Below are 13,461 nucleotides of genomic sequence, written 5' to 3'. Positions count from 1 at the left end.
GTTAATTTTTATGAAGGGCATAAAGTCTATGTCTAGATTGTTTTTTCTTTCTTTCTTTCTTTCTTTCTTCTTTCTTTCTTTCTTTCTTTCTTTCTTTCTTTCTTTCTTTCTTTCTTCCCTTCCCTTCCTTCCTCCTTCCTTCCTTCCTTTTCTTCCTTCCTTTTCTTTCTTTCTTTCTTTCTTTCTTTCTTTCTTTCTTTCTTTCTTTCTTCCTGTGGATGTCCAGTTGTTCCAGTACCATTTGTTGAAAAGACTACCTTTGCTCCATTATATTGCCTTTGTTCCTTTGTCAAAGATCAATGGAATATATATATATATATATATATATATATTTATATATATATATATATATATATATATATTTCTGGGCTGTCTATACCTTTTGATTGGTCTATTCGTCTATTTTTTCACTAATACCATGCTGTTTAGATTACTGTAGCTTTATAATATGTCTTGAAGTTGGGTAGTGTCAGTTCTCTTTGTATTCTCTTTCAATATTGTATCAACTATTCTGAGTCCTTTGTTTTTTCCTACACATTTTAGAATCAATTTGTTGATATCTACAAAATAACATACTGGCATTTTGACTGGGATTGCATCAAATCTATAGCTCAAGTTGGGGAGACTCATATCTTGACAATATTGAGTCTTCCTGTTTATGAACAAGGAATATGTCCTCTTATTTAGTTCTTCAATTTCTCTGAACAGAGTTTTGTTGTTTCTTTATATATATCTTGTACATATGTTGTTAGATTTATACCTAGACAACTTCATTTTGGGGGATGTTAATGTAAATGGTATTATGTTTTTAATTTCAGTTTCCGCTTGTTCATTGCTGGTATATAGGAAAGCATTTGACTTTTGTATATTAACTTTGTATCCTGCAACCTTGCTATAATTGCTTACTAATTCCATGAGGATGCTTTAGTCAATTCTTTTAGATATTCCACATAGATAATCATGTTACTGGCAAAAAAAGACCCTCAAGGGTTTTTACAATCTGACTTCAATTTTGTTATTAAAATCATTTTCTGCTGTTCATATCTCTTTAGGTTACTTGCCTTTTTGTCTTTGTCCATATTCTTGGACATATCACAGTGGTGACATGTTACGCTCTGAAGTCAGGTTGTTCCTCGCTCTGTCATTTACTAGCTGTGAGACCTTAAGCAAGTTACTTAACACTTTAATTTGTAACATGGAGATAAGAGTATCTTCCCCACAAGTGTCAAAAGGATTTGTTAGGAGAAGGTATCTGGTAGAGTAGTTAAAAACTTAGAAAATACTAGTTAAGATGGCAGATACTCCTTGAGACATTAATTTAAGTTTTATTATGTTTTGTCTTTCACTCTTCTTATCAGACTCAAGGTCTTTTGGACTCAAGACTTCCTGGATTATGTTTTGAATAGACTATGACCATTGAAGGGAACAGTGTTCAAAAAGCTCAGGAAAGCCTCTGAGAGAAATGCAGTGAAAAGGAGGGACTGTCTGCAAACTAAAAGAGATTCTCAGGCAAGATAGAGTCTTTGGCTCTTAACTGGAAGAAGGAAACTGCCTTGACAATATCTGGGGAATGGTAGGATCTGATAGAAAGTATGAATATTGTAGTAGAGAGGCTGATTCCAGCCTCACTAGAATTCCTGTGTCTAAGGCTTAGAAGCTAATAGCAGAGTGACCACCTCAAAGACACCACAGGGACTGAGACAATAGGCATATAAGCAGAAGTCAATGGGGGCAGATGACCAATGATTAAAGAGCCTTCCTTTTATTTTATTTTATTAAAAAAATTTAAAATATTTATTTATCTTTGAGAGAGATAGAGACAGAATGAGAGTGGAGAAGGAACAGAGAGAGAGGGAGACACAGAATCTGAAACAGGTTCAAGGTTCTGAGCTGTCAGCACAGAGGCCAACGTGGGGCTTGAACTCACGAACCGCAAGTTCATGACCTGAACCAAAGTTGGATGCTTAACCGAGTCACCCAGGCGGTCCGAAAGAGGCTTCCTTGATACCTTGGAAGTTTTAAATCTCAGAACCTTGAAACAACACTGGACTAGGAGGATTGAGGGCTGAAGAGTGATTAAGGATATAGTTCCCATTAGCCTAGCAAAGGGTCTTGGAGTCAGTAAGTTGATTTATGGAAAATAAAGAAAATAATTATTTCACACCATAGTTTATTGACTGAAATATAATAACTACATCATCATTACCGTTATCATCACCACCATCTTTTTTATTATGTTATTAATTCTCTCTGGAATGTAACCTTTCCCCATGTCCATAACCCAAAACTACTCATATTCCCTGGCCCAACTTCATTGCCTTCTTCATGAAGCATTGCCCGATCACTCACCTACAATTGCATTTCTCCACTGACCAAACATTTGTAACTCTTAATTCTCATGTATTGTTTCCACTTGTAGATGGGAGGAGCTCCTGAGTGTGGAATTTACTTATGATTCAGCATTTATTCCTAGTGCCTGTTAACCTGTCCTAAAGCCTAATATTAACACAAAATGGAGAAATTTATGGGGGCAAGCAGGAAACCTTGGAAATCTCTGACTACGTTTTTGCTGTTGGGAGTTTGACTTTGGTCTTAAGGTGCGGAGCTTGAGTCTTAGACACGTGTTCCTTTGGCTCATCCCTTTGTCAAGTTAATTGTTTCAGTGCATGTCTGTTAGTCTCTTGCATCATTCCTGTGTTATTCCTGGGCATAGTAACTCAGAATGTCTAGGTACTTAAATGGTGAACAATTTTGAATCTTCAAAAGGATGATGGAAGCCTTCATTTTAGAAATCTGGGGTAGTTTACAACATACAGAGGTTGCATTTATTCCACAATCAATGTAGAATAGGAGAAGGAGGTTATACAATTTATATAAATCTGATGCAAAAATTATCCTTGATATGAGTTTGAGGTGTCTCCTTATGCTCTTCTGTGCCGTTAGCTTGATGAGTTAACGTAGTCCAATCTATCCGGTATCAACTCTGTTCCATCAAGGTATCCTAAGGACCCAGAAGATGCCCTGGCCATTGGTCTCCGTTCTGTGATAGTGCCTGCACAAGGCCTTGCAGTGCAGAATGTGTGGAACTTCCATGCTCAAGGAATAGGAAGCTGCTTCAGTTCTGAGTAATGCCCAGGGTTCTTCATTTTCAAATACTTTTTATTCTTCTTTAGGAATTTAGCTATTAAGTCCCCACTGGTTTAAATAGCTATGAAACATTGAACATTCATTTGCTTTTGAGCCCTAAGTGAATAGCCAAGAGGATCTATTCCTTTAGAAAATATATATTTATTCTGCCCATTGCATCTAAATGAATCTACAGCAAAGCTGTGTTTACTTGCATCCATATGCAAATATTGACTTATGCATTACAACGATGTAAGCTTGGTAGGTTTTGGAAGAAAAACATAACACAGATAAACATTTATAAGCAATTCAAATATTAAAGAGCTTAAACATTTCAAAAGGCATTCACATATGAGTTTTTCTGGGATGTCATTATGATGCTGCAGTCATTTGCAAAATATAGTTACTGAACTACATAGCTTTTACGTATGAAAGTATGTGTTTATTTTTGACAGCAATAAAATCAATATGTTAGGGATTCATACCATCTTTTATAATGGTCCCCAGGGAGATATACTCAGCTCTGTATTCCCTTTCTAGATGATACTATAGTGAAATGGGACAGTAAATTTCATAAACTCTCATAAGCGTTGCTAAATATTCCTGGTAATTGTGGGTTAGGATTGTTTTAAATGTTTATTTGGATGCTTAAAGGTATATAACTTTGCAGCAGAATATGTCATTTTAGCCTTCTCACATATGTTATTTGTTCATCTAATATGACTTTTATTAAAACATCATCACATTTGGTTAGTGTACATGTCACTCTTTTGAATTCTGATGGTTGTTTTCTTTCTATTTTTCCCCTTTTATAAGCAATTCTATGAAAATGCAGTTTTAACTTATTTTGAGTTCTGAAGAATGCTAAAAACTGGTAAATTCATACCTCAAGACAGACTTAAAAAATGCCAGAGAAATTCCTAAAGGTCTGTCACTACTCCTACCTCTACCTCCCACCATCCTTGGGCAAATTCTTCATAATGATGCTTCATGGTAAAATATGCAGTGCCATTATTAATTACTAACTATGTAAGCCAAGAGGGAGAACCTAAGCTTCATTTGAAACTCTTTTCTCTTGTGACTTTTATTAAATAAAGAAGCTTCTGTTATGGAAAGAGATAAGAGTGACATTCAAAGACGATTCTTTCAGCATTCGATAGTAGAAACACAGGGAGATGAGGATTAAGTGACCATGAAATATGCTAATTCCCAAAAACTTTATGGTTAATTAATCTATTCAATAATGTTTCTCATGCACTTATTTTTAAAAGTCACTGGCCAAATCCTGTTCAGGATATGTTGTTTTATGAGACTGAGAGGCAGTTCTCAAGGAAATTAGGATCTTCAAGTTGAGTTATGACGTGCACATCCATATCAACAGAACACAACGATAAAATATTACTTGCTTACAGGGAACTACAAACAAGAGCTGAAAGAATGCCAACAAGGGAGGGACCATTTTTGACGAGGTGATCCAGACAGACATCATGGAGGAGACAGCCTATAAGACGGCCTTCAAAGAATGACCGAAGTTCAGTAGATGTACGGATGGGGATGGTGGCTTCGGAAGAGGAAATGGCATGAGCAAAGGTGTGGAGTTGGGTAAGGGGGCATATAGCTTGGGTACTATTCTGTGGTTCATACTGGCCTCCAGCAAAGGGTTCATGAAGGCAAGTAATGCAAAATGAGACTGGAAATGGGAGACTAGACCCCAATTGTGAAGGGTCTCTACTTTTTCTATGAGCTGTTTTACTAATTCATTTTATTCAATATGTATTTTATAAAGTCCTCAGTATATGCCCGACGCCATGCTGGGACAGATGGGGTAGTTGTGCTCATGGTGTATAAAGCAGCGTGAGGGAACCAGGTAGTTAGTTACCTGAGTTGGATGTTGTGCTGGATGCCACCCAACTCCCTACCATTCCACTTCCACCACCCCCTGTGCTTTGCTTCGGGCTCTGACTTTCGTGGAATGTGTGAAAAGACACCCTTGTCCCTAGCTTCTGGGTTCACTCAAAAGGAGGGAGATCAGGAGGGAAGAGAGTGAGGTTGGGATATTTATCTTCCTGACTTTCTCCCTGCGGGGCCCCTACTAAAGACCATGACTCCTATTGGGGAGCTCTCTTCATCCAGCTCTTCTTTGAGGTCTGGCAGCTGTTTCCTTCTTCTCTCCTCTCAGAAGTGGGTAAAGGCAAATTATTATCATTAGCCCTGGGCTACTATACCCTCCCTTTATTTAACTCTTCTCATTAGCCAACCTGACTGTGCCATCTGCTGTATGACAGGCCCCTGATTGATAGAACTGTGAGAGTGTATTAGTTTCCTGAGGCTGCTGCAACAAATTGCCACAAGTTTGGTGGCTTAAAACAATAGAAATTTGTTCTCTTACCGTCCTTCAGGCCAAAAGTCTAAAATCAGCATCACTGGGCTGCAATCAAGGTGTGGTAGGCTGCATTCCCTCCAGAAGCTCTAGCGGAGACTCCCTTCTTCCCTTTCCCAGCTTCCATTTTCATCTCCCCTTCTCTTCTGTGTGTGTTTGCCCCTTCTATCTCTACGAAATCCCTTCTGCTTTCCTCTCATAAGGACCCTTGTGATGACATTTAGGGCCCACCTTGATAATCCAGGATAATCTCCCCATCTCAAGATCCTTAATTTAATTACATCTGAAAATCCTTTTTGTTATAAGGTACGATTTACAGGTTCTAGAGATTAGAGCTCGATATCTTTGAGGGGTCATCATTCAGCCAACTTCAGATAGGGAACTACAAGGCGCTAGGAAGCGCAAAGCAGAGAAACCCCAACCAAGGTAGTAGGTCCAAGAATGCTTTCCTAAGGAATAAGGAATATGACAACTGAAATTTGCAGGTAACAGAAATTATCTAGGCACAGGGAATCATGGATGGTGCTGGGTGGGGGACTGTTTAAAACAACAAATAGCTGGAAAAGGGAATGAGTATGCATTACCCGTTTGGCACATTTCAGGATTTGACTGGTTTTGAGTATGGCTAGTGTGTAGAGTTAAGTGAGTAGGAGAGGTTGATGGAAAGGTGGCTGGCAAGAGATGGGGCCAGAAAATGAAAGATTTTATCAGTGATGTTGGGGAATTTGGACATAGTCCAGCTGGCAAAGTATACATTGCATGTTTTTTAACGAGAGAGTGAAATGATAAAAGTAGGGCTTCAGAAAGATTAATTTAGTGTTAAAACACAGGGCAGATTGCAGCAGGGAGAGCCCGGAGGCAGGGAACCCAGTTGAGCAATGAGATGAAAATTTCACTGATGTTGGCCGCTTGGTAAATATCTGAGGGTATTAGACTGAGTAGCGTTTGCTCTGTGTCATCAATCATCGATGAATATTTATTAACTTTGAACAGCATGTGAGATTGTGAATAGTTGAGGAAGATGGAAGAAAGGCCTGGTATGTGGTCTAGGAGCATATAGAAGGCTTGCAATTTAATTGCACTGAGCTCTCTTTTTCTCAAAATATGATTTCCTGTTTACTGTTTAGGAAATAATTGATCTACTTGTTATCTTGAGTGTTTTGCCAGATACCACATTACTGATTCTACAAAGAAAGGTTAGTTCCTGAAATTTAATCCTGGAGGTGGAAGGCCAGAGATAAAACATGGGTGGGCTCTAAGACACCATTTACAAAGACATCTTCAATGACATTAACTAGAAAAATGTTAGCCAGAAGCATATGATTTTGAGTCATGCTAAAAAATACTGGAAGGAAACAAATGCAGAGCAAGTGCTGTGTGTAATTTTAGAAATGTAGTTTGGAATATCTGACAATTTCTTATATGCTGTAGTAATGGGTAGGTAAACACAAAAGAATGTTCAAATAGGTTGATCTGGTGAATGTGAACAATTCACTTGTTACTACGTTGCTTTTTACTTATTGAAATAGTCTCTTCTGGAAAAAAAAAAAGTAGACCAGAAACTCTGCATAATTTTAAGTTTGAAAAGCCATGAGGGAGACTGTAATACTAAGATGTCCCAATTCTACCTCTTCCCCAGCCAAGTCATACTGTGCAAACAGCTTTTATCTTAAGGGGAAAATTTTTTTATATTCAATAGTCTATTATTCATTCTTAATAATTTCTTAATTAGACAGATGGGTATCTACTGGAATGTATTGAACATGCAAGTACAGCTCTTCCAAAGAGATAGTCAATGAGTTTGCTTTACATGGATGGATGAAACTATTTTCAATTTTTTTGAAAATTATGAAGTGTTAATGGAAAAATAGCAGTAATGATGCCCAGAAATATGCCTATAGCCAGAGTTTAGAAGCAGAGTTGAACTGAGACATGAATGTGCTCGGCCAAGACCCAAGGAACGAGAAATGTGCATTACGGAGATGTCCACATTTGACAAGGGAAAGCTATCAGCACTCGGTTACCTCATAACCTTACTGTCAAACGAGACTGCAAAGATAGGCATACTGATGGAAGGTATCTCATTAAATAAATTTTAAAAAGAATTGGAATGTATTCAGTATAGATAATAGGTAGTTAATAAAGTCAATTTATGTTTTGGAGAAAGCATATAATGCTGAGGTGGAGATTAGGAATGAAAGGGTATAATTGTCTAGTATTAATGGAAAATTGTGGAGGTTTGAGCTGTATCAATTACAAAGGTGGAAGTACATTTCCCAGAACTCCCTTCCCTCTACGGTTCCAGGTTAGGGTGGGCTGGCCACAATAGCAATTTGTGTGAGACTTCCAAGTGGAAAGGGAAGTAGTTCTTATGCTTGGTAGGTAGGGCTCCTAGTACCACTACCCCTGGCAGAAGTCATTTGCTAGCCTGCTCCCGGTGTTGGCCTTTGGCAATAGCCTGGCTTGCAGCACCTCCAGGTCTAACCAGAGCTTCTCTGTGCAAGACTTCTGCATAGCTGTGTGATCAAAAGGGTTCCCTCCTGCAGGTCCTTCCCACCACTGAGGATGGAGGCAGAGAAAGACAGATGCAAGTTCCACTCTGTCTTCACAGGTTGCAGATTGTCCTTATGAGTTTCATTGTCTTTTCTATTTGCTGTTTCTTTTCCACTTTTTCTTCCCAACTGCTGGCCCTGCTGACCTATTTAGACCTATTTAGACGTGCTCACCACCAGATCCAGAGGCAACAGCCTTCCACAGACTTCTCCACAAACTTCTTTTCATGGTCCTCAGTTAGTGACTTCTTTCTGATCTACCGCTGTCTCCTCCTAGACCCCTACACTCCCAGCCTCACCCAAAGTTGTACAAAGTAAGATTCCCTTACTAAATCCTTATTCGCTATCACATAGAGTGGTTCTGCTTCCCCAAACCCTAGCGGATACAGAAACTTTAATCCCCCTCTTTTGCAATCATCATCCACTAGAAAGAAAATATGTTGCCTAACTAAAGAAATTATATCATATTATAGGACTTAAAAGGAGAATATACATACACACACATTCACACGATATGCCCTTCATTAAGAGGTGAGTGATGATTTTGACCCCTTCCCCTTGCCTCTCCCTCTATGCTGCCATGGCTCTCTTTTAATGATGCTCCTCCTTTCTAACACAATGAGACCCAAAACCCTCCATGAAATTTCAAGAGCAGAAGTAAAGGGGATGCGTTTTTCCCTGGCCCATATCACCAGTTCTCCCTTGGGTGGAACAGATTATGGAGTGCATGTGAAGATTTCCACTAAGAATCAGAATTCTTGGCAGGTGCTTGGTTGTGTAGCTAGGTTCTGTAGACATTCAACCCATATTAACCGAGTAAATTCAACAACTAAAGCTGATGTAAGCCAGTGGTGAATTCCTTTCAAAGAAAGGGACTGGAAGAATGTCAGAAGTGTCCAGTGTGGGCTTTCATTACAGTACATGCAAACCTTGTTACTTTTTCTCTATCCATTTGAGACCAATGCTGTGGGGCATGCAAGCTTTCAAGGGCTTTTCTTGGAGGTTGCTATCAAGTGCTTCTGAAATATGACCAAAAAATGGTTAAATTAATTTTATTTCAGTGCCACTTTGTATACTAAGCCAAGAAACTATGCCCTATTCTATTACTGAATTTTAAAGAACTCTCAGCTATGTCATCCAAAATAATGAAGCCAGCAGACTTCTATAATGTCCCAGGGACAGTATAACATAGTGATCACCTTGCTACAAACATAAAATGCTCCACATAGGATCCTACCCTATAAAATTAAACAGTACAAAAACCCCTTTCCCCTTTCCCCCTTTACCCATGCGGTCCCTCAGAGGAACTCATAGAGTTCCCTACCAAATGTGTAGTGAAATATTTCACTCTTGACTTCTTTCTCTCCTCAGTCTCAGCCAGATTTCAATGGGGACTTGGTAGGTGGATACGTCTCTTCAGGGGCTGTATTCTGGGACATCTCTCACTCCGTGTTCCCTTAGCATCCCCGAAGCCAAATTACTTAAATCCTAAGTCTTTCACAGTCTCCTCCTTCTACACTTCTGAAGAGGCATAAGGGATAAACAAATACAGTACCATCAGTTAAAAAGTATGATATTTAGTGCTGAAAACATATCAGTGACCATAAAATAATAAAATTAAAAAACCCCACCAAAAAATCCTCAGACAAAACCTGAGTACTCAAGGCTACAACAGTTTGTAAGTCACATTCACCAAGGACAAGTGGCACTTCCAGAGCTCAGTATGTCTTGAAACCCAGATTCACGTTTTGTTTCCAATGTCGCCAGAGACTTAGTGTCAGGGGAGGACGAAAGAGGCAGGGAAAATGGAGTAGAGAGAAAGAAAGTCTAGAGATGTTCAGTTTTGTCAGCGTTGGTCAATTTGTGACAGTTTCTCAGAATCTACATCTGTGAACTTAAGACTCAATTACAAGAAGTCTCCCACCGAGGTAATTGAGAAATGAAAATTCTCATACCGAGTAAGAAAAATCCTCAGTCTAACCAGATGTCTTCTCTTCAAGAGTTCGTGTATTGCCAGAGTTTAGAAATTCATAATGATTTCACAATCTTCCCTAGAATTTTGAGTAATCCACACATATATATATATACATATGTATATATATATATATATATATATATATATATATATATATATTTTTTAGAGAGAGAGAGAGAGAGTGCAAGAGCTGGAGAGAGGGGCAGAGGGAGAAAGCAAGAGAATCTTAAGCAGGCTCCACACCCAATGAGAAGCTCTATCCCATGACCCTGGGATCATGACCTGAGCCAAAATCAAAGTCAGACGCCTAACTGCTTAACTGACTGAGCCACCCAGGTGCCCCTTGAGTAACCCATCTTATTCCATTTCTATTTGTTTACTTCTACTTCTTTCTCCCTTTGGATGCCTTTCCATTCCTCTTCATTCCTCTTTGCTTCTGGAATCCCAATTTTATCTCGCTTGGGATTTTCTCACAGACTCAGCCTCAGCTGTCATGAGGAAATTGCATGTTAATAACAGATAACCTGTAGCAAATTCATGGCCTTGTATTCCTCATGATGTCATCTATGGCTGAGAAACAATGAAGGAAAAATTCAGTTAGCAAAAATGTTTCCATCTACCAGTGCATGGCACCAATAAAAAGTCTTGCTTTTCTTCCCCAAGTTCATTTGCTGAACTTTTTGTTGAATCTCTTAACTTTTCATGGGTGCTGATGTCCAGATATAATGCTCCTCTTAAGGGTACTGGCCTTGGAAATAAGTTATGGTTACCTAAGTTAGTTTCTCATATTTAAATCTCTTATCGGGGCGCCTGGGTGGCTCAGTCGGTTAAGCATCCGACTTCAGCTCAGGTCACGATCTCGCAGTCCATGAGTTCGAGCCCCACGTCGGGCTCTGGGCTGATGGCTCAGAGCCTGGAGCCTGCTTCTGATTCTGTGTCTCCCTCTCTCTCTGCCCCTCCCCTGTTCATGCTCTGTCTCTCTCTGTCTCAAAAATAAACGCTAAAAAAAAATTAAATCTCTTATCATTAACTAACCTCACTTTGCCAAATTATCTTAGATATTAGCTGTAGTTACATGATTTAACAGTAGGACTATAACTCACAAATCTCACTGCCATCTGCTTTGCAGAACTTCTTGCTCAAGTTCTCAAGACAGTTATGCAGAGGACCTTTAGGACATACAGTATTGTTCAGTAACGCATGTAGCTCTCCGACCTCCCAAACTCTACTGCGTCATTTTGCTCTTGGCTTAAGGCCTAGCTTGACTGCATGCATTTCTTGCTTTTCATTGCCCATTTGAACTTTTAATGCAGAAAAGAGTAACCTTTCCCTAGTCAGAAGAAGGTCTAGATCCTGCTGACTGCATCAGTTCATACCATCTTTGGGGGAGACTGGGAAGGAAATTTTTCCCCCTTTCCCTCGGCCAAAAGGGATTCTACCTGGAAGGCATTTAAAGCTCTTTGTTGTGCAAAGTACGGCTCCTGCAAATGGCACCTTGGGCTAATAGTTATTGCTTTCTAGCCTACAATCCTTCACTTATTCAACAAATATTTACCGAGCATTCCAGGTTTCCAAGACATAAGGGATATAGCAGTTAATACAATAGACACATTCCTTATTCTCTTGCAGTCTATAATCTGAAATAGGATAGACATGGAATAAATACACAAGCAAAGACATAATTACCAATTGTGCTGGGTCTCTGAAGGAGAAGTGAAACTTGTGAATAGGGGTTCTAACAGGTTCTAACAGTAACTTAATTCACAAGAGGGAGGTAAAGGAGGATTCTCTGAAGAAATGATGTTGTAGCTGAGGCAGGAGTGATGAATTTGAATTAGTTGGTCACAGAGTCGGGGATGGGTGGGTGTTGAGCATTCCAGGCAAAAAAAAAACTAGTATATGCAAAGGTCCTGGGACCACCACCTCCTCAGAAGAGGGCAGGGGGCTGAGTGATATAGAAGTTAAAGTACATGGCTGAACTTTACTGTGAGAATTTACCCATTTGTAATCCGTTGGAGTCATGCTGAGATACCTCAATATTTCTTGAAACCAAGGGCAATTTTGCTCTTGCTGGCCTAACTTGGAAAGATATGGCAGTAAGGTAAAGAGATAAAACACACCTTACTCACTTTCTGTCTTCCAGAACTTCTATAGACTCTCTGCTCTGTTGAGAGTCTCTCCTCCCATCTTTAAGGCTTTATCAAATACCACCAATTTTATGACAAGTTTGGTGCTGGTGGGCATGTTAGGTGGGCGGGGTGCATTGGGCCTGCTCTCTCTCTTTTTTTTTTTTTTTTCAATGTTTACTTATTTTTGAGAGAGTGAGAGAGACAGAGTGCAATCAGGGGAATGGCACAGAAAGAGAGGGAGACACAGAATCTAAAGCAGGCTCCAGGCTCTGAGCTGTTAGCACAGAGCCCGACATGGGGCTTGAACCCACAAACCATGAGATCATGACCTGAGCTGAAGTCAGATGCTCAACCAACTGAGCCACTCAGGTATCCAGGGCCTGCTGTCTTTAGTTAGAAGTCATGAAATATCCTTTGAATTTGTTCATTTTTCTTTGCCTTCACCACTACTGGTCTAGTCTAGGACATTTTTACTTCTGCATTAATCTTCTTGCATATATTCTTTTCTTCCTTCTGTTCCTCACCTTCCTGAAGCTACAGTGATTAAAAAAAAATTGACTATGTTGTAGTACTACAGTTGTAGTACTACAACTACAGTTGTAGAGTACTACAACTTAAAATCCACTGTCCAGCCTCAGCCAGCACCATTCAACTTCTCAATTACTTTGTTTTAGTGATACTAGGTGGTTTTCAGTTTCTGGAAGGAGCCATGCTCTCTGCAAACTCTGATCATCACACTTTGGCTTATCTCTGCCTGGATGCTCCAAGAGGTATATAATGGGGGAGACTGATCTCTCTGGTTGGCCCAGGAAGAGCTTTCTTCAGAGAAGGATGCTTGAGATGACATCTGAAGGATTGTTAGGTTTAACTAGTTGAAGAAAGATTGGAAGTTTTACACATGAAGTTTTGCATAGGAAGAATACCCAGGGGCACGTGATGCTTCTGTAAAACGTGTCTGGAGGTGTCAGAAGAGAGTGAGAGGTCACATTAAGGATTTTAGTCTTTCATATTAAGGGCAATTGGAAGCCGTGAAAGATTAAGAGAAAAAAAGCACGTTCATTGGGATTGCCCAGGATTTGTAGCTAATGCCTAAACCCAGGGACAAAGGTTGCTATTTACTCATATTCTAAGTTCAGAGATCTACTGGCTGATGGGTTCAGGCACCTCACCATATGGTCTACTGAAAGGTTTCAGTCTTAAAATAAGCCCAGCAACTAACCCCAGCAACATAGAAAAGAAATGGGAGTTTCTTGGCCTTTGGGAGCCCAGCATTGCTCATGGAGAGAAGGAAGGGGAACT

This window comes from Lynx canadensis, chromosome D2 (genome assembly GCF_007474595.2).
Source record: "Lynx canadensis isolate LIC74 chromosome D2, mLynCan4.pri.v2, whole genome shotgun sequence".
Taxonomy (NCBI): Eukaryota; Metazoa; Chordata; class Mammalia; order Carnivora; family Felidae; genus Lynx; species Lynx canadensis.
This window is presented reverse-complemented; position numbering follows the sequence as displayed.